Source organism: Eretmochelys imbricata, chromosome 1 (assembly GCF_965152235.1).
Source record: "Eretmochelys imbricata isolate rEreImb1 chromosome 1, rEreImb1.hap1, whole genome shotgun sequence".
NCBI lineage: Eukaryota > Metazoa > Chordata > Testudines > Cheloniidae > Eretmochelys > Eretmochelys imbricata.
The window spans coordinates 347,470,105-347,492,373 of NC_135572.1; the positions used below are offsets into that span (position 1 = coordinate 347,470,105).

The window sequence follows — 22,269 nt, forward strand, 5'->3', positions numbered from 1 at the left end:
TGCATTCACTTCAGTAGATCTATGCCAACTTACATCTGATGAGGATCTGTCCCCAAAAGTCAACGAACTTGAGCTCTGTTGGACCAGAAAAGGGAAGGCATTCGAGATTAAAGGGATACTCACTGAAAATGCCCTACCATCAATCCCATCCCATTTAAATCTAGAGAATCTTAGCTCAAGCACGCAACCTGATCTCAATAATCAGGTTAAAACCCAACAAGCGAGGAAGCATAGAACAGGTATCCAGAACCCAAACCAGGAAGTGACTTGTCCTGACAGGGAAAACTAACAACTTGTATTGTACCCAGAAATGAACTGGAAGCCACTGCAAACTCTAGAGCAGGGAGTACAGTATGATTCCTGAATGGAAAACTAAAGTGAGCAACCAGCAGCATTCTGCACTAGCTGGAGGTATGCAAGGCAAACCAATACTACAGTGATTAGTGGACTTGGAGCCAGAGGGCCCATGTTCCCTGGAGGGACTCTTATTGAGGGGACATCAGAAAAAACAGGGAAGGGAATTAGTTAGGCTGCAAGCAACTCAGCCACATGGACCAAGCAGTGCACAGGGTTTAGCTGTATTCAGCTTTGCTCTTTGCTAATGAAACATGATGGTAGCAGCAGGGCGGTGAGTTCTCTAAAGTGCAGCTGGTGGGTGTGAGCCATGGAACTCAGTCTGAAGCCCCTGGAACCCTGGATTGTGCAGACACAAACTTAGCCCAGTGATAGACCCGGTGGAAGGAGAAGTTTGAACTGTACAGTGACCTGACCATGCAGGAGGACAGCCACAACAGAAGAAAGTAAAACTGTTATTTGACCTTAGTGGGGAACAAGGCAGAGGGGCCTGGACCTCTCTGACACTCACCACTGCCTGAAACTTTAGAGCAGTCCAAGGAGCCCAGCAGACCTGTTGCTCCCCAAAGCAGAACAAAACTGTGGAGCAAAACCAGTTTTTCACTGGAGACAAAGCTGAAGGTGAGGGAATGGCCACCTATGTTACTGCCTAATGCACACTTGCTGCTACATGTAATTTGAGGACTTGACAGACTCCCTAACTGGGATAAGATTGTCCCTAGAATGTGGGATCAACACCTGCAGGAGGCGCTGCTCTGGGAAGGCAATCTCATTTTAGCAGATGATTAGAGACGAGATGTGCAACAGCAGTCTCAAGAGACAGGATGAGTGTGTAGGAGGCACAAGAACCCTGAAGTTCGTGCAGTGAGACAACAGCAGAGGCGAGCAGATAGTCAGGGTTCTATACCCACAGTGAGATGAATTTTCCCTGTGAGACAACATAAGCAGATAAAGAAGTTCCATGCACTAGGACAACATTGCTAGGGCTGTGGCAAGTTAAACTATTTTAGCTGTGTGTGCAAGAGCAGAAGAAGGTCTCAAAGGTTTAGGCAGACCTGTACCAAAGGGGGATGGCATATCAGACAGCAGTAATGACATCGTGACACTTTTCTTGAGTCACAGAGCATATCAGGTTCAGGTTGTTGGGACAGGAAAGCAACAAGGGGCAATACCAACCCAACAATGTTAATAGGGAAACGCCCTGTTCAGTGTCAGCTGGATAGTGGACCTCCTGCAGTGTGCTTCCTTGGATTGAGCTGGACTCAATGGTATCAACTGGAAGGTTGGACATATGACCAGGGAAGAGTATAAAAATATTGCTCGGGCATGTAGGAATGAAATATTGCTCGGGCATGTAGGAATGAAATCAGGAGGGCCAAATCGCACCTGGAGCTGCAGCTAGCGAGAGATGTCAAGAGTAACAAGAAGGGTTTCTTCAGGTATGTTGGCAACAAGAAGAAAGCCAAGGAAAGTGTGGGCCCCTTACTGAATGAGGGAGGCAACCTAGTGACAGAGGATGTGGAAAAAGCTAATGTACTCAATGCTTTTTTTGCCTCTGTTTTCACTAACAAGGACAGCTCCCAGACTGCTACGCTGGGCATCACAAAATGGGGAAGAGATGGCCAGCCCTCTGTGGAGATAGAGGTGGTTAGGGACTATTTAGAAAAGCTGGACGTGCACAAGTCCATGGGGCCGGACGAGTTGCATCCGAGAGTGCTGAAGGAATTGGCGGCTGTGATTGCAGAGCCATTGGCCATTATCTTTGAAAACTCGTGGCGAACCGGGGAAGTCCCGGATGACTGGAAAAAGGCTAATGTAGTGCCAATCTTTAAAAAAGGGAAGAAGGAGGATCCTGGGAACTACAGGCCAGTCAGCCTCACCTCAGTCCCTGGAAAAATCATGGAGCAGGTCCTCAAAGAATCAATCTTGAAGTACTTGCATGAAAGGAAAGTGATCAGGAACAGCCAGCATGGATTCACCAAGGGAAGGTCATGCCTGACTAATCTAATCGCCTTTTATCATGAGATTACTGGTTCTGTGGATGAAGGGAAAGCAGTGGATGTATTGTTTCTTGACTTTAGCAAAGCTTTAGACACGGTCTCCCACAGTATTCTTGTCAGCAAGTTAAGGAAGTATGGGCTGGATGAATGCACTATAGGGTGGGTAGAAAGCTGGCTAGATTGTCGGGCTCAACGGGTAGTGATCAATGGCTCCATGTCTAGTTGGCAGCCGGTGTCAAGTGGAGTGCCCCAGGGGTCGGTCCTGGGGCCGGTTTTGTTCAATATCTTCATAAATGATCTGGAGGATGGTGTGGATTGCACTCTCAGCAAATTTGCGGACGATACTAAACTGGGAGGAGTGGTAGATACGCTGGAGGGGAGGGATAGGATACAGAAGGACCTAGACAAATTGGAGGATTGGGCCAAAAGAAATCTGATGAGGTTCAATAAGGATAAGTGCAGGGTCCTGCACTTAGGACGGAAGAATCCAATGCACCGCTACAGACTAGGGACCGAATGGCTAGGCAGCAGTTCTGCGGAAAAGGACCTAGGGGTGACAGTGGACGAGAAGCTGGATATGAGTCAGCAGTGTGCCCTTGTTGCCAAGAAGGCCAATGGCATTTTGGGATGTATACGTAGGGGCATAGCGAGCAGATCGAGGGACGTGATCGTCCCCCTCTATTCGACATTGGTGAGGCCTCATCTGGAGTACTGTGTCCAGTTTTGGGCCCCACACTACAAGAAGGATGTGGATAAATTGGAGAGAGTCCAGCGAAGGGCAACAAAAATGATTAGGGGTCTAGAACACATGACTTATGAGGAGAGGCTGAGGGAGCTGGGATTGTTTAGCCTGCAGAAGAGAAGAATGAGGGGGGATTTGATAGCTGCTTTCAACTACCTGAAAGGGGGTTCCAAAGAGGATGGCTCTAGACTGTTCTCAATGGTAGCAGATGACAGAACGAGGAGTAATGGCTTCAAGTTGCAGTGGGGGAGGTTTAGATTGGATATTAGGAAAAACTTTTTCACTAAGAGGGTGGTGAAACACTGGAATGCGTTGCCTAGGGAGGTGGTGGAATCTCCTTCCTTGGAAGTTTTTAAGGTCAGGCTTGACAAAGCCCTGGCTGGGATGATTTAACTGGGAATTGGTCCTGCTTCGAGCAGGGGGTTGGACTAGATGACCTTCAGGGGTCCCTTCCAACCCTGATATTCTATGATTCTATGGAGTTTGTGGTGGTGATGGTAAACACACACACACACCCCTTGGTGAATACAGCCATACAAGCTATGGATCGGATGAGGGTGTAGCATCAAAATATCATAACTGCAGTGCAAGAAGCAAAAAAGGGAAATCCCATGAACAATGGAGACAATTTTAAAAGTAAGGAGATATTTTCAAAGGTGTCTCAAAGGAAAGCTGCGACTGGAAGTAGACCCTACAATGGAAACAGCTTATGACAGAGGAAGATTCCAGTGGTACTACATAGTCCAGTAAGAAAGGAGCTCGAAAGTCTGCACAACACTGGTATCATAGTGCCCGTAGAGGCCAGTACAGTCTGTTAAAATCAACGTGATGGTGGTAAGGAAACCATCAAGCAAATTACAGATCCGCATAGCCTCAAAGCCACTAAAACAGGCATTGAAAAGATGCCACTATCCACTGCCCACAATTGATGACATCTTGCCAGAACTTTCCAAAGCCAGAATCTTTGTCTGATGTGATGAATAGGTTTTGGCACATAAACCTGGATTAAATTGTCCAGCATATGATGATCTGTGCAATACCATGTGGGTGCTACAGGTGTGTGTGTGCCAATGTGCATAAGCCCAGCACCAGAGGGTTCTAATGAAGACTCACCCCAACACTGGACCATCTGCCTGAGGAGAACTGTTTTACTCTCCCACCATCATTGAAATAATCGTCTACCTTTTGCCCTCCCCTTGTGCTCCATTATCGTCCAGTCTCCATTTATCTCTCAGCTACTCTCATTGATGGTGAAGTGAACAGTGATACAGAAGCTGAACAAGATGACAAGCTACAAGCTTTTCTACACCAACACAAGAACATAAAAATCAATCTAGAAAAACTGTAACTCAAACAATGTGAGGTAACACACATTGGACTGCGGCTCACAGCAGAAGGACTGAAAGCAGATTCCAACAAGATCAAGTCAGTCAGACATGCCAGCTCCAGTGACTTTGAAAGGGGTACTTCATAGGAATGATAAATTTTCTGTCCAAGTTCTGTCCATACCTGGCTGAAGTAGCAGACCTCATACATCCACTCACAAGGCAAGATGCTGAGTAGGACTAGGCAGGTCCCCAACAGCAAGCATTTGACACGCTGAAACAAATTAGATACTGCTGCCCTGAAGCACTACCGCGGGGAAGAGCCACTGACACTCCAGTGTGATGCATCAGAGAAATAATTAGGCATCGCTTTTTTGCGGGAGCAGCCAGTTACTTATGCCAGCAGAGCCCTGTCAAACTGAACCAGAGTACACCGATATAGAAAGGGAGTTTCTGGCCATGGTACTTGGAGTGGTGCGATTCCATCAGTACATCTATGGCCAATCAGTAATAGTGCAATCAGATCACAAGCCCCTGAAGACAATGGCAAAGCCCCTTCTTAGTGCTCCAAAGAGATTGCAGTACATGTTGCTGCACCACGAGGTAGAGATCAAGTACTGTCCAGGGTGACTACTGGTATTAGCTGACATCCTGAGCAGGACATATATACCTAGCATCCACAAGCTGAGAGAAGGGAATCAGGATGTTGAATCTATTAACATGCTACACTATCTCCCGGTTTCAATAGTGAAGTTAATGGAAATCAAGGAGGGTATGGAAAAGACCATCCAACCACAGGCAGTCAAGAGAGTGATACTATGAGGGTGGCCAGAAGACTAAAGCCAATTACAGTAGAAGCAGAAACATTTTCAAATGAAAGATGAGCTGAGTGTGCAGGATGGAATCATATTTCGAGGCCACAGGGCTGTGGCCCCTCCCTCATACTGTATGGAAGCTGTGCAAAATATATATATGCCTCATACCTGGGCATTGACACCTGTCTTAGATGGGTTCGAGAGTGTTTAACTGGTCACGAATGAGTACATAACTCCGTTCCTTGATAGAGGGTGTGGCACATGCTGGTCATGTGATAACAGTCAGCAGAAAGAGACTTACCACATGAGCTGCCCTCCCAACTATGAGAAAAAGATGGGAGTGGACACATTTACCTTTTAAGGAAAAGCAATAATTGATCACAGAGGACTACTATTCAAACTTTTGGGAGGTCAACGCTCTACCTGATACAAGAAGCAAGTCAGTGATTGGCAAACTAAAGATCCACCTTGGAAGAGATGGCATTCTGGACACTGTAGTCACCAGAAACAGTCCCTAAGTGGTTATCATTTTTGGTAGACAAGAATACTCATCACTGGGTGCCATAGCAGTCCAGCACAGGCACTGATGGGATGAAGGACCAAAGCCCTCCTACCAATGAGGGATACCTGTTGCAGCCAGAAGGTAGGAGACACTGCTGAGAGGAGATTAGTGACTGCCAACCAGAGAAAGCAGAATGCATCAGGTTGGCTAGGGACCCACTGGCCCTGGAGACGGGCACTCTTGTGAGGATGCTGCCATTAAAGAGACACCAGAAGGCATGAACTAAAGGAGTAGTGAGGGGTGCAGTGGCACAGAGGTTGTATGAGGTGGCCATGAAAGAGGGACAAGTGATTCGAAGGAACAGGAGACACTTATGATCCAGCAGACACAACACCCAGATACAACCTTCAGAGATTATCACAGAATGGAGAGACAAAGAACCATGCAGAGACCAATCCCCGCCCTCCTCCCCAGGAAGGGAGAAGACTCCTTAGAGATATAGTTTGCTAGACTTGGAACAGCTGATAGGGAGACAGAGAGATCATTCCCAATGTGGTCACCTGTTAAGGAGACCGAACAATTCAGGCTATTTAACCAGCTGAGTCTGGTAAAGACAAGACCCCAACTTAGCTATGTACTAGCAACCTGTGGTCAAAGACACGTGGGATAGGATCTGGGCATCAACTGTTTTTTTAATGTTAAAGTGTTTGTAAAATATGGAAGATGTACAATGATCCATGGAGCTGAGTCAGTGGGCCCATGTTCCCTGAACGACTGTTATTTAGGGGACACCAGAAAAAAACGGGGAATGTATGGAGGTAGGCTGGAAGCAACTTGGCCAAATGGACAGACCAGTGCACAGGGTATAAAGTTCCCCTTTGCTAATGAAACCATCAGTACCATATAAATACCAAAGGTAACTATATATGGATGTTCAGATGAGGCAAAAGTAGAGCACATTTTAGTAATCCAGAATGAAGTGACCAACGACATGTAAAAGAGTAAAAAAGTCCAAACCCAAGAGGAAAGGTCAGTGTCCCTCACTACTGCTACAATGGTCATCATGGAAAAGTCCGTGCTTGCCAAGAGTAACCTCAGTGTGGTATCTGAGATTACCACAATTCTTCCCTTACTTAGAATAGGAGATACCTATGACAAATATTGGGCCAGATCTTTGAACATTAGCATAACTTCAATGACTTTGATGAAGCTCCACCAAGTTACTTCAGAGTATCTTGATCACTGACTGTGGGCTTCTACCGTACTTCATGTTCTCAGAGCAGTGGACATTCAAGAAGCCCCCCAGACTGTTAAAAGTTGGACAGGCTCCATCTACCAAGGGGGTAGATATTAAACACCTTCTCCTTTTGGATGTTTTCACTAGCCAATCAGAATCATTTGTGAGAAAAGTTATGGAATCATGTAATTAAAGACTGAGCTAAACTCTGTTGGTGTAAGTTGGTGCTGTTTCATTAGTCTCAGAGCTATGCCACGATACACCCACAGAAAATGTGTCCTGGAATCACACTGCATACACTCTGTAACAGAGGCTCATTGGTGTTTCACCACTCTGTCTCAGCAGCTCTCGTCAGACCTGACATACATCACATAATGATTTGCGAGACCAATCTGTTACCGGTTTGTATATGATTGCTGACGACACGTTTTGAGATACAGATGATGACCAGTGTATTAGTGTAGTGAGTAGGTATGGTAAGCCCACAATGGACTTTATAGATATGTGCTGCAAATACATTCTTAAAAAGTGTATTTGGCAAGCAGTGCTTAAGCCATACCTGTTTCAGACAAAGCAATGTGAATGGGTCTCCAATGTAAGTTAGGCAAGGTGTGACCAAAGCAAAGCACATTTACATGGAAGGTAAACAAAACCATCAGGAGAGCAAGTAGGGAAAGAGGAACACTTAATCTTGACAGGGGAGGGGAGAATGCACCCCCAGGAAACCTTACTGCCTCTGGAAGGATCAATGAACTTTGGGAAGACCTCATGGCATCTAAAGTCCAGCGGAAGACAAGCTTTGGCTGGGCTTCCTTTTCAAAGAATATATTTCTAAGGTTTACTGGACTACAAAAAGAAAGGGGAGCAAACCCCATAGTTTATTCATTACTGGACAGATACAAGAGGCCAAAGCTCTTGTACATCTGAGAGAAGTGGATCCTACAACCAACAGGATCGAAGTCTCTGGGAATGGAGTATAGGTGAGAAACCTACTTAGGCAAAGATTGTAACTTTCTGAAATTAAGTTTTAGTCTTAGTGTATCTTCACTTTTGTTTGCTTCTGTCACTTGACCAGGATGAGGGTGCCCTAGCCTAGTGATCGGAGTGGGCATCAGACCTATTGATTGGAGGAGGCATCGAGAATCATGGCCTACAGTCAGAGTCGGCAGTCAGAAGCCAAAGCCACGGGTCAAGCCGGAGGTCAGGAACTGGATCAAGCAGAGAAGCAGGCAAGGAAGGGTTCAAGGCAAGGGTGGGTGCAAGGTAGGGGCAGCAGGAACAAGGTAACACAGGAGCAGTCACACTAGTGGGCATCTGACTGAGAAGCCAACAAGCTGCTTCTGCTGCAGTCTTAAGAGCTGGCCTACTGGCCATTATACAGGACAATATATAGAGGAAATGATGATCTGTGCCCATAGGGCTTGGCATCTCAATAGTGATGTTATTTAACCTATCACTTAAAGTAACAAAACATGATACTGATCTTCTGGTCAATAATTTGTGCAAATCCATGTAATATAAGGAGTTACATAATAGGCATTTTCAAAGAAAATGCCAAGTTCAATTGAATGTGACCTTTTAGTGATACAAGATGTACTTGTGCAGTATGTACATTTTACTTTGATCTTTACTGAGGAGTTGGCTAATTTAAAGGCATCTTTATTAGATGGCCTGAAAATGCAATAGTTTTGCTTCACAATTTGCCAACCTAGCTAAATTCCAGCCTTAGCACTGAAATGAGTAAAGGCAAATTAATCTGGAGAGAGAAGTCTGTATGTGATTCGGCTCTGTATTTTTTTTTTCTCTTAAGCTATTTCAGGGACAACCGCCAGACTCATAAGGAAATACTCAGGGTGCCATATTACAAAATATGTCAGCTGTATAATTGAATAATGTAAAATGTATTAATCATGTCTGTGTACCTGGAGACACCTAGCAAAAGCATCTGCTGCTTAGGTGCCCAACAGAAATAAATTTTTTAAACCAAGATTGGCATTAAAACTTAATATCATCTTTTCTTGTGCCAAATCTGCATTGTGTACTGTTGGACCCTGCAGCTATAAAGATGTAAGCTGGAGCCAGAATTGTGTTCAGTCGCTCCAGCTGGTGGTGTTCTGCCAGGAATACTACAGTTCAAGGACTTGACTGTGACAGGAACACAAGATGTGCATTATGAAATTTTTTTTTGTCATTTTAATAAATGACATTCATTTTCATCTTTGAAGAGATGCTCCTATCAGTGACCTCTGCCCATTAAAACGTTAACTTCTTTAAAATAAATTTGAAAAAAAGAAGCACTACGCAGAGTACTCACCAACAGTAAGGTCTGATTCACCTCTAATGAAATCACTAGAAGTCTTTCCACCGATTTCAATCAAGGTTGGATCAGGCCCTCACATCTCACGATCTCTCACTGGTATAATTTATCTTGCTCATATTCATCCAAACCTTCCTTTGTTTATTGGCACACCTTGCTGGATAAGTCTAATTTAGGGCCAAGTTTTGCAAAATGCCGAGCACCCTCAATGCCAACTTATTTTGTAACAATTTTCAGATACAAAGAACAAGCCCTGTGTTCGAGTCTGGGTGATTTTTTTAAATCTCAGATTAAAGAAAACAAAAGAATACATCAGATGAAGTGAGCTGTAGCTCATGAAAGCTTATGCTCAAATAAATTGGTTAGTCTCTAAGGTGCCATAAGTACTCCTTTTATTTTAAAAGAAACACAGGGGTGACTGGGTGACATTTAATGGCCTACAAGATACAGGAGGTCAGATCAGGGGATCTAATGGGCCTTTCTAGCCATCAACCATGAATCTGTGAACAAACATGTGTTTCCACGAGAGTATGATGTGCCCCTGAAAACCCTCAATGTGGCCAACTCATGAGTTTTCTGAGCGCCCATCTGGTGATGACAGGAAAAGTTCAGCTAGTGAAGTTCAGCCCTGCCTGTGATTGGAAGGCTGCTTTTTTTCAGGAGGTAGGGCAGTAGGGCAGGCAACCCATCAGAGCCACTGAAGGAAGCAGGCAGAGCTCTCTTTCCACTTCATTTCAACAATCGACAGCTCTCACAGGAGGGAAAGGAAGAGGGAGCAGAAAAATCCCAGCAGCTTTGCTCCCTCCTGTGAGCACTGGGACAGCTCCTCTCTGCCTTCTGCTGCCTTCCCTGTCGTACGCAACCTGGGAAGGAGCAGAGAAGGTCGAAAAGCCCCCGGAGCTGCCCCCCCCCCAGCCTGGAAGAAGACACAGCTCCATCTCGCGTAGGCCTGGGGAATGGGGCGTGGGTGAAGAACGCCAGGAGCAGCAGAGTTGAGTCTGGTGGTGAAGAACTGATGCAGGGGCTGGGGAAACTGGATTGCTTTGGAGTCTTGGGCAGAGGGGCAGAACTAATTGCTGGGCAGGGGAGAGGCAGATGTAGGAATAAGAGCTCCTGCAGTTGGACCAAAAATCACTCACCCACTAAATGAGAGAGTGGGCGACACTCATTGTGACAACACACACAGAATGGACAGGGAGAATTAAAACAAAACAAAACAAACAAAAAAACCAACCCACACCAAACTGCACAATCGCATCTTCCTTTTAAAAAATTCAGTCTTTTGGGGCTGATCTCCTGATTTATTTTTTTTAAGGTCTGACTCATGATTTTCAAACCTGGGGGGTTGACACTACTGCATCCTTGTGTTCTGGACGCATCTCAGTCTGTAGCAGCCTACTTGAACCGACTCAGCACTGCCTGTTGAGGGTAGACTTTTTAGAATTAAAGTGCAGTACACACACACTTCCCTTAGATGTACGTAGCTACATACATGACAGATTTCAAGGGCAGTAGAAGGTGCTGAGCACCTTGAAACGCAAGCTTCTAGTGTAAAGCTCCTCAGGGTAGGAACATCTCATGCTTGTCTGTACTGCAATAGACACACAGATGGTTACAAGATAATGGTAAAATCGCTTCTGTATCTTCAATCTATAGACAATAGTGGTAAGGAAACCCATGAGTCTAGCTGCAAAACATCACAGGTATAAATTAATGCTACCTGTTATATGTCACTCCATAATACATAGACAGTATAACAGACTGTTTTCTTACCCCAGATATGCCTGGCACTTCCAATGACAAAGATGGAATCCTTGCCCTGAAGAGTTCACAGTCCAAGGGCCTTGTTCTTAAAACCCTATTTCACCCCTAAATCAATGAGAATTGTGGGTTCTCAATGCCTGCTGAAAAAACACAGCAAAATAAGTGGCCTAAATGCAGGTTCTTATTACATTTGAAAATGTTGGCGATAGCCTTTTTGTCTCAGTTTAACCACCTATTTAATACTGGATGCTCCTAGGTCAAAGAAGTGTTGAGGCTTAATTACTTTTTAAAGCTCTTTGAGCTCTTCAGGTATGAGGTACTATGCTATATAAGTGCAAGTATTTTATTACTAAAGAGACTCATCACAGGAAAGGTTAAGGTCAATTAACATTTTCTTGCCATTTATGCGTACGTTTTGAGATCACAAAAAGAAAACCGATAGTTTAATTTCACTTGTATCCATTTTCAAATGACTTATTTATAATTGATTTAAGTTGAAGTCTTGCAGCTCATCAAAATGGCAATAATTTATACCCCTTTTACAAGCTTCTAACACCCTATGGTTTTAGGCTGCTTTGTTTTTAATTGAAGTGTAAGTGTTTCAATTACATGTTATAATTAAAAAGTTCCTGGATCAAGTTATCAATCTTTTTAAAATGATTTAGGAAGAGTACAAAAAAATCTCCATGAGTTCTTGAAAATGCCTGTGTAGATAATAGAAAAGGAGTACTTGTGGCACCTTAGAGACTAACCAATTTATTTGAGCATGAGCTTTCGTGAGCTACAGCTCACTTCATCAGATATCTGATGAAGTGAGCTGTAGCTCACGAAAGCTCATGCTCAAATAAATTGGTTAGTCTCTAAGGTGCCACAAGTACTCCTTTTCTTTTTGCGAATACAGACTAACACGGCTGTTACTCTGAAACCTGTGTAGATAATGATAAGCTACCCCTGTTTTTGAATATCAAATCTACAATTGAATTGAAGTAGCAAGAAAAGGTGTTTTGAACACAACAGCTATTTTGCTAGGTACCACTAAAAATAAGTTTCCTAATGGATACCTAAAAATAATCGTTTGCCAAAAATCCCATCTAGCTATTTTAAGTAAACAGACATATTAATAGACAGTGTGCAGACCTAAATGAACAGAGGCTACGTGGGTTTTTTTTTCAAAGCACCCCAAGATTTAGTCCCCATATCTCTCAGAATTTTAATGGGATTTTGGTATTTTGGAAAATCCCAGCCACAAGGTTCAAGTTCAAGTTGAGATAACCACATTGTAAGTCACTCCAACTACACTGGCATATTATCCCTTCTCTCATTAAAACAATCATACCATGACACCATGTTTTAATTAAATTCTTGTTTTACGTTCTGTTAGAATTGTTTGAATTAAAAAAAAAAGAGGTTGAAAATATTTTCACAAATCAACATGGTCCATGTTGTTGATGTTTTGAGTATTCAGCTCACATGTTGGTTTACAAAAATGCTTGCGCACCATGAAAGTGTCAAGAGTGAGTATCTGAATATGTACTGAAGTGAGCTGTAGCTCACTAAATTGGTTAGTCTCTAAGGTGCCATAAGTACTCCTTTTCTTTTTGTGAATATGTACTTGCTATTCATTAGTTATTTGCTGTTTGTTATTCTCCTTTTCAAAAAAGTTTCAGGAAACTTTGCCATACTAATTAGGTGGCCAATCACACCTCTGGATCTTCATCTAGTGATTTTATTTTCTAATTGCCAGATCTTAGTTCCAATGGGTGTAAATGTTAGTTTTTCCACTGATTAAATGGGAGAAGGTGCTAATGTGATACTTAGATTTGATAAATAGCAGAGCACCTCCCGCTGATTTAACACTGATGTGGACGGCCCTTAGGTCGCAACTTGGGTTGCTCAGGGGCTTGGCTTTTTCACACCCCAGAGCGATGTAAGGTACATTGACTTGAACTGTAGTGTAGACAAGCCCTTAGACGAAAAAGTCATCTTAGGGTTTTGTCCTGTAAAGTGCTGAGCTCCCTGTACTTTCATTAACTCCAGTGGCAACTGAAAGAGCTTGGCATATCACAGGACTGGGCTTCTAATTTAGAAGACAAATTTTAGATGCTCTAGAATCATCAAAAGGCTACTTAGCCTTATGCCAAACTACCTGCTATTTTCTCCCTGTGAAAGTACTTAAATACTGTAATCAAGTCATTTCTCAATCTTCTTTTAGACTGAAATCTTATTCTCACTCCCAGGCATTTTTTGTAGCCCTTCAATCTTTTTTGTGGCTCTTTTTTGCACCTTCTTCAGTGTTTCAACATCCTCTTTAAAAATGTGGAGATCAGAACAGTCTGTAGTAACCAAGAATTGGTCTCAGCAATGCCAGATACAGAGGTTTAAAAAAAACCCCTCTGCTCCTAGTCACTAGTTTATACATCCAAGGACCACGTTAGCCTTTTCACCCAAAGCACCACTCAAGTTCAGTTGCTTATCCACGATCACCCTCTAATCCTTTTCAGAGAGCTTTTCAGGACACAATCCCCAACTCTGCAGGCATGTGTCCTTTGTGTTCCTTGTCCCTAGATGTATAACTTTGCATTTGATGGTATTAAAATACAATTTGTTTGAATGGGTCTAGCTTACTGAATGATCTAAATCACTTCGTTTGACTACCCAGGCCTCAGTTATTTACTGTTCCATCAACCTGTGTCACAAACACTATGTTCACAAACACTGTGTTCACAAACACTACGAGCAGTAATTTTATATTCCTTCCAGATCATCGATGAACATATTGAATAGCATCAAGCCTGCAGGACCATAGTAGAAATATCCCCTTTTGATGACTATTCCCTATTGAACGATACTTTGAGGTCAGTTAGCCAATTTCTGACAAGTGCTCTGATATTGTATAAAAATTATCATTAATCTGAAGGTCATGTGGTGCTATTTTGTCAACAAGAAGTCATGCCAAACCAACCCGACTTACTACTTTGACAGTGTTACTGGCATAGTGCATGGTGGTCCGGAGGTGTGTGTGTATGAGGCTGTAGAAATGCTATTGTGATTTTAGTAAGGCTTTTGACACAATCTTACATGACATTCTCATGAGCAAACTAGGGAAATGTGATCTGCATGGACTTACTATCACAGGGATGGTCAAACCGACTGACCCTCTGAGCCACATACGATAATCTTCAGAAGTTTGAGAGCTGAGCGTGCCTGCCAGGCCTCAGGGCTTCAACCCTGCGCGGAGGGTGGATCTTGGGGCTTCAGCCTCCATGGGGGATGCCTGCCAGGGCTCAGGCCTTCAGCCCCAAGGAGAGGGAGTTCTCTGGGCTTCAGTCTCCGTGGGGCATGCCGACTGGGGCTTGGGGCTTCAGCCCCACAGGGAGGGGGATCTCAGTGCTTCAGCCCTGCAGAGTTGCCTGCCAGTGCTGAAGCCCTGAGCCCTGGCAGCAGGGCTGTCCCTAAGAGGGTGCGGGGCCCAGGACAAATCAGCCTCCCCGCTAGTCTCCTCGCTGTCCACGCACCCACCTGCCTCCTCACCCCTTTCCTGCCTGCCCGCCTGCCACTCGCCTCCCCATTCGCCTCCTCACACCACTCGCCCGCCCGCCTTCTCCCCTGAATATCAGGACAAAGCGGCTGTGGGGGGCAAAGCGCAAGGCCCGGGCAACTGCCCCTATTTGCCCTACCCAAGAGACAGCTCTACCTGGCAGGCATGCCCCACGGTTCTGAAGCTCCCCTCATCTACCACTGGGCAGAAGCCCCGAGCTCCCACCTCTTCCCCTATCTGGTTGGTGTCGAATGGGGGGAGAGGTGTGGGGGGCTCTGTAAGCTGCACTTTAACTGTAAAAGAGCTGCATGCAGCTCATGAGCTGTGGACTGGCCACCCCTGTACTATAAGGTCGGTGGCACTACTGGTTGGAAAAACCATAATCAAAGAATAGTTATCAATGATTCTCTATGAGAGGAAGTATCTACTGTGTCCCATGGGGTCCCCTGGTTCTAGACTTATTCACGGTTTTCATTAATGACTTGGATAATGCAATGAAGTTTATACTTATAAAATTTGAGGATGACACTTAAATGGATGGACTCACAACGACTTTGGAGGCAAGGTTTAGAGTTCAAAATAAACTTGAAAATTAGAGAATTGGTCTAAAACTCAACAAAATTAAATGCAACACAGACAAGTGCAAAGTACCATACTTAAGAAGAAAAATGAAAGGCAACACTGCAAAATGGGCCATAAGTGGCTAGGCAGTAGTATTGCCGGAAAGGATCCAGGGGTTATGGTGGATTACAAATTGAATATGAACTAACTATGTGATGCAGTTGCAAAAAAAAGTAATATAATTCCAGGGTGCATTAACAGAAGTGTCATATAAAAGACACAGGAGGTAACTGTCCTGCTCTACTCGGCATTGGTAAAGCCTCGGCTGAAGTAGTGTAACCACTTCTGGGTGCCACACTATAAGAAAGATGTGCACAAATTCGAGAGAGTCCAGAGTAGAGCAACAAAAATGATAAAGAAGTTTTAAAAAACTTGATCTATGAGGAAACGTTAAAGGGGCATGTTTAGTCAGGGGCGTGGGGGGAGGGGCAGCGAAGAGACTGAGGGGGAAGCTGATAGCCTTCAAATATGTTAAGTCCTGTTATAAAAAGGAGGATGGCCAACTGTTCTCCATGTCCACTGAAGATAGGACAAGTAATTGGCGTAATCCTCAGCTAGAAAGAGTTAGAAAGCTCTTCCTACTATCTAACCTAACTATAAACTCTGGAAAAGGCTTCGAAGGAAATCTATGGAATCTCCATCATTGAATGCTTTTAAGAACAGGTTAGACAAACACCCATCAGGGATTGTTTAGGTATATTCGGTCCTGCCTCAGTGTTGAGGGCTAGACTAGATGACCTCTTGAAGTCCCTTCCAGATCTACATTTCTGCATATACTTGATCTTGTTCTTTGAGTTTATTTGACAAGACTTATTTTCCTTAAAACCATGGCATTAATTATGTTTCTATTCTTTAATTCTTATCAACTGAATCCCACATCAGCTTTTCCATTATTTTGCCCAAGATTAATATAAGGCTAATTGGCCTATTGTTATTTGGCTCATCCAGATTATCTTTTTGAGCATTTGCACAACATTAGCATTCTTCCAGTCTTCTGGAATTTTTCCGGTATTCCAAGATTTATTAAAATCTAACACCAGCAGGCTAGACATCTCCTCAGGCAACTCTTTTAGAAACCTGGGCGCAAGTTATCTGGGTCTGGTGATATAAAAATGTACATTCTTAGCGGATCTTTAAAATCTTCCTTAGTTTCTAATGGGCTAGAATATGCTTCATCGTCCTTATAAGAGTATGGTATCCTGCTTCTTTCTAAATACAGAACAGAGAGCCCTTTATTGAGCCTTCTGCTTTTTTCTGTATTAACAATTGTACCATTTTCCCCCAGTAATGGGGCTAGACCACTGGTAGGATTTCTTTTGTTCCTAAAATACTTTAAAACTCTTTTTTGTCCATAGCTCTACCAACCAAGGATTTTTCCTTATGTCTTTAGCTTCCCTTATCAGTTTTATACACTTCTAAACTATTGTGTAGTTTCTCGTTAATTTCACTCTGAATTTGAGAGCCTGAGAACTTTATTTGTAGGAGAGGGAATGGCTGAAAGGGGTGGGGGGAGAAAGCATTTCCTGCCTTTCAAGTTCTCTTTAAAAAACAAAGATCTGAGATCACGATACCTCTTGGAATCATTCTATGCTTCACAGAAATGACTTTACTTTAAAAGAAAACATACATTATAATCAGGACTAGAAAGCATTAAGTGGGATTGTAACAACAAGAAACAAAACTGGTAATATTACATCCTTAGTAATACCGTTTTGCACTATATTTCCAAGTCAAGTCATATTACACTGCATTGAACTTTTCAGATCATTGATTTTCTGTACATTCTTGTTAGGAGAGTAGTAGCTGTTCAAATGGGCTCAAAATAGAAAAAACTAAAGCAACGGAAAGTAACTTTAAAAACTTGTAGTAATTAAAGCAGCCAGTCCCATGAGTTGCTGCACATCCTCATCAATGCTCAGTTACTCCTCTGATCAGATCATTGCTAAGAGAATGGTACAAACTGTAGCTGATTTTCTTGGAAAGGTAATGTGGGCAGAATTTTGAATACAAAGATGATGGAGAATCAACTATCGCAATATTCAAGTCATAATTCTTTACATAACTGGACAAATGGGAATCAGGTATCCCATTTCCATTTATTTGGGCACCTAACTCCCATTCATACCTTTCAAAATTCCCTCCAAAGAAATAGATATTTAATAGTAATGAAATTTGTGTCCTATGACCAAACCATTTTGTATACAGTCCCACTTGAGTTTTTTGATGTGATGTCAATGCAAATGGTATTCTGCAGTTGCAGAGAGATTAACTGGATGATTTCATATCTGTTCCAATTCTAGCTTCTATGATATACAGACAAGGTTGCTGAATGTGAAACCTGGTACTTTAAACAGATAACTCCCTCCTTTCAATCTGCCCTGTTTTACAAATGTATAGTTTAGAAGACACACAAAATAAGCCATCTGGCAGAACTTGCAGAGATACTGAAGAAAAGATCTAAAACAGGAAAACCATGCTCAGTTAACCAGCCATCTAGGGTAGACTTTAGAAAAATAAAATACAAGGTGTGCTAGGTGCGTAACATTTAAGGCACATTGTGATACTGGCAGACCATGTGCCAGCTCATGCCGACGCCCCAGGCCAACCAAAGTGAGTGTTAAACGTATAAGAGTATATTTGGTGTTTAAACTTCATTAAAACTAATGGAATGTTACTTTCATTGTTGTCACTTATCTCTATCCCGTTATAATGTGGTACCAAACATTTACATTGTGAATACTTCTGAAACTAAATAACCCATCAAAGGAGAAAAAAGCCTTATAGAATGCAACAGAAAAGAGCTAATTTCAAAGCAAGTAGTCATTGTGTGTGATGATCGGAGGTCAAAGACTCAAAATGCATTCCTCACTTTCTGTCATCAAAGGAAAAGGCCACGTGGGTAGTAACCCTGTCAGCTTGTTTTCTGCGAGAAGAAGCTATAAGTATGATTAAAGGAAAGATCCTGCATCTCTGGACTGTTTGGATTCTTACAGGGAAGTGTACCAGATGCAAACGGCAAGCCCCAGAGACAACCTGAATACCCTGGAAGGACTTCTGGGAAACTGACATTATTATATCATGGCTACCATTTGGAATTACAAACTGTGACTCACCTGTACATATATTCTGACTGCTTTAATTCCTCAATAACTCTCACTTCCTTTTCTTAGCTAATATACCAGAATTGGCTGCCAGCATCATCTTTGGTATAAAATCTAGGTTACCAATTGATATGTGGTAAGTGATTGGTCTCTTGGGACTGGAAGCAACTAAATGTGATGTGATTTTTGGTTTAAGTGACCTTTTATCACAAAGTCCAGTTTGTCTGGGTTAGGGTTGCCAGGTGTCCAGTTTTCAACCAGAACGCTCGGTTGAAAAGTGACTCTGGCAGCTCCACTCTGCACCGCTGATCGGGCCATTAAAAGTCTGGTTGGCATGGGGCTGGCAGGCTCCCCACCTGGCTCTGTGCAGTTCCCGGAAGTGGTGACATGTCCCTGGGCTCCTAGATGGAAGGACAGCCAGAGGGGCTCTGCGCACTGCCACTGCCCCGAGCACCAGCTCCACAGCTCCCATTAGCCAGGAACCACAGCCAATGGGAGCTGCGGGGGCAGTGTCTGTGGGTGGAGGCAGCACACACTGTGCAGAGCCGCCTGGCTGCTCTTCTGCCTAGGAACCAAGGAACATGTCGCCACTTCTGGGAGCCACCTGAGGTAAGCGCCACCCGGGACCAGCACTCCGCACGTCCTCCCACACCCCGGCCCCAGCCCTGAGCTCCCTCCCATACTCTGAACTCCTCAGCCCCAGCCTGGAGCCACCTCCTGCACCCCAAACCACTCATCCACGCCCCCACCACAGAGCCCGCACCCACAGCCAGAGCCCTCACCCATCCCCTACCTGCCAACCCCCTGCCCAAGCGTGCAGCTCTCTCCTAAACCCTGAACCCCTCATTTCTGGCCCCACCCTGGAATTGCCAGCCCAGAGCCCATACTCTTTCATACCCCAATCTCTTACCTCAGCCCCGGGGCCCTCTCCCACACTCCCCGAACCCCTCAGCCCCACCCCCCTGCCCAGAGTCCCCTCCTGCACCCCAAACCCCTCATCCCCGGCTCCTCCCCAGAGCCGTGCCCCCAGCTGGAGCCCTCACCCCCCCCCCACCCCAACCCCCTATCCCAGCCCAGAGCCCCTGCCTGCACCCAAACTCCCTCCTGGAGCCCGCACCCTGAACCTCCTCCCACCCTCCCACACCTGAACCCCCTTCCCCAGCCCAGTGAAAATGAGCACAGTGAGGGTGGGGGAGAGCGAGCAGGGATGGAGTCAGTGGATCCTTAGAGAAGGGGGGGGGGGGGATGGGGACAGAGGTCAACTTCTGCCTAGCCACTCTGTCCCTAGACTGTAGCAATGCATGAGATTCTTCCATCCTAACTGCAGGACTCTGCACTTGTCCTTGTTGAACCTCGTCGGATTTCTTTTGGCCCAATCCTCTAATTTGTCTAGGTTCCTCTGTATCCTATCCCTACCCTCCAGCGTATCTACCTCTCCTCCCAGTTTAGTGTCATCTGCAAACTTGCTGAGGATGCGGTCCACGCCATCCTCCAGATCATTACAGCTTTGGCTGTAACATAAAGAGCAAATATTGGAGCTCGCAATACTGGGATGCTGAAGTACCAGGTAAATGAGTCAGGGAGTGGACACACAAAAAGGTGGAAGAAGCTGGGAAACTGAAAAGAAGTATTAATGGAGCTGACCTAGGTTGGCAGGGGCCAAGGCTGTGCACTTGGATAGCAGGGGAAATTTCTCTGTTCTGTAGCAATTAATTGCTAGCCCTGTCCTCTGGGCTTCCTCTTTCCAGCCTCTTTTCTCTGCCTCATTCTAAACAAATAGGGATGCTACTGGCTGTGGGAACAACCCCTAGCAATTTAGAGATACCTCTATTTAAGAGGCACCAAATGGCAAAGTCCAGAGCTTTTGAAAAACAACAACTTGGAGCAGTGCTCCCATTTTCTGGTCAATGAGCATCTAGCTCCCAGATCATGGGCCTGAAAACAGGGAGGGGGCCACAGTGGGAGAGGAAGTAAAATTAACTGCAACAGGCATCTGAACAAGTGGACTGGTTTCCAAAAGTGCACCATCGGCCATAGGTTTTACCAGGTTGCAGCTCTGCTAAATCCACAGGTAGGCATCTAAACATGAGTCAACATTGTGATGCATTTGCAAAAAAAAAAAAAAAAAAAAAAGAAAAGGCTAATGCCATCCTGTATTAACAGGAGAGTTGTAAGTCAGAGGACGCAATCGTCCTGTTCCACTCAGCACTGGTGCGGCCTCAGTTGGAGTATTGTGTCCAATTCTGGGGCCACACTCTAGGAAAGACATGGATAAATTGGGGACAGTCCAAGAAGGGAGCAAGAAAAATGATGAAAAAAAGGTTTAGAGAACCTGACTTATGAGGAAATGTTAAAAAATGGGCACGTTTAGTCTTAACAAAAGAAGACTGAGGGGGGGACCTGATACATCTTCAATAATGTGAAAGGCTGTCATAAAGAGGATGGTGATTGATTGTTTTCCATGTCCACTAAAGATGGGAGAAGAAGGAATCAGCTTACTCTGCAACAAGAGAGATTCAGGTTAGATATTAGGGGGAAAAATTAACTATAAAGATAATTAGCACTGGAATAGGCTTTCAAGGGAACTGTGGAATCCCTGTCACTGGAGGTTTTTAAGAACAGGTTGACCAAAACCTGCCAATAATTACTGAGAGATGTTAGGTGCTTAGCACTTTTGAAAAATCAGGTCATTTATTTATATGCCTACCAATAGGTTTAAGGGTCTAATTTAAGGAATCTATTTTTTTTTAAATCTTGACTAACATATTTAAACCTTTTAAAAAATAGACAAATGTGTTTATTTTGCTGCCCAGGAGCCTTCTGCATTTGAAAAAGAGGGTAGAGAACCAATTTTCACATGTCCTACTAATCCTTTTGTACTGACTAAAAACCCAGTGGAGTGTAGAAACTAGCATGAATTCAGCGACAAAGCCAGCAGCAAGAACAAAACAAGAGATCAAGATGCAAAAGGTCTAAAGTCCAGAACACCAGGGAACAAACCGTTAGACCCAGCATTCTATTTTAAAAGGAGGAAAAATGTTAACAAAAATCTCCTAAACGCCAATTTGAAATCAGTAAGTATGTTAGGCAAAGGAATCAAAGATGTTATGGAGTTTCATATATTAAATGAAAACAACAAAAATACCCCACTCTTAATCCTTTTAACAGACTGTACAGAAATCAATTTTTTTAAAGGCGAAAACACAGATAGCACCAGCTGTTTCTTGGTCATGAAAACGACGGGAGGTCTTACTCTGTAGTACAGTAAATGGCCAACTTCCCATGGTAGGTTAAGTCCCCTGCAGCCTGCGATGTCAGCACAGTTGGTCATTTATGAACCAGTGGGGTTTTGTTACAAGTTTGTTTATCTTTCAGTGGAACCACCTGCCTTGCCGTTGAATTGTCTGGGCTATAAATAGAGGAGTAGCACATCAAATTATTTCAGCATCAACCAAGAGGATGTTGGAGGGGAGGGAGGGAGAAGGGGGGCAAAGGCAGGCCTCCATTTGTTGCTTTATCAAAAACAGTTGATGAAGCAGGAGTCAATATTTTCCTGTCTTATGTTCTGCAAAGGAAAGATATTGCTGTTTATGAACAAACATCCACCCCCACCCTCCATGTAAAACAGTCTGGTATTTACCATTGGCGGTCAAAATAGCAACACAGGAATTGACATACTTGATGAAACCGATGGTCCATATCCTCTGACAGAGGTCAGTACCAGATTTTCAAAGGAAAGTGCAAGAAACCCCACACTAAACAATTATATGCCCAAAGGGAATTATATTCTTTACCCTTATTTATAGGTTGGCTTGGGCTATCAAGTATGAATGTTTACAGCCCGTCTGTAAATATTTATCCCAGATAATTGTGTATATTGTCATTATGTATAAAAAAAAACCCCACCCTATCTTAAATTCTATTAATCTGTTGGTTTTAAAAACACAGGAATG

At 43.9% G+C, this 22,269-nt stretch overlaps 1 long non-coding RNA gene across 1 annotated transcript in view; it reads left to right on the forward strand.

Annotated features, from left to right (window-relative positions):
* Positions 1-18,404, forward strand: part of LOC144276574 (uncharacterized) — a 50,568-nt gene extending 32,164 nt beyond the window's left edge. The window contains exon 4 of the long non-coding RNA XR_013348282.1: positions 17,982-18,404. This is a non-coding gene — a long non-coding RNA (uncharacterized LOC144276574). The remainder of the gene's footprint in view (positions 1-17,981) is intronic.
* Positions 18,405-22,269: the final 3,865 nt, after the last annotated feature.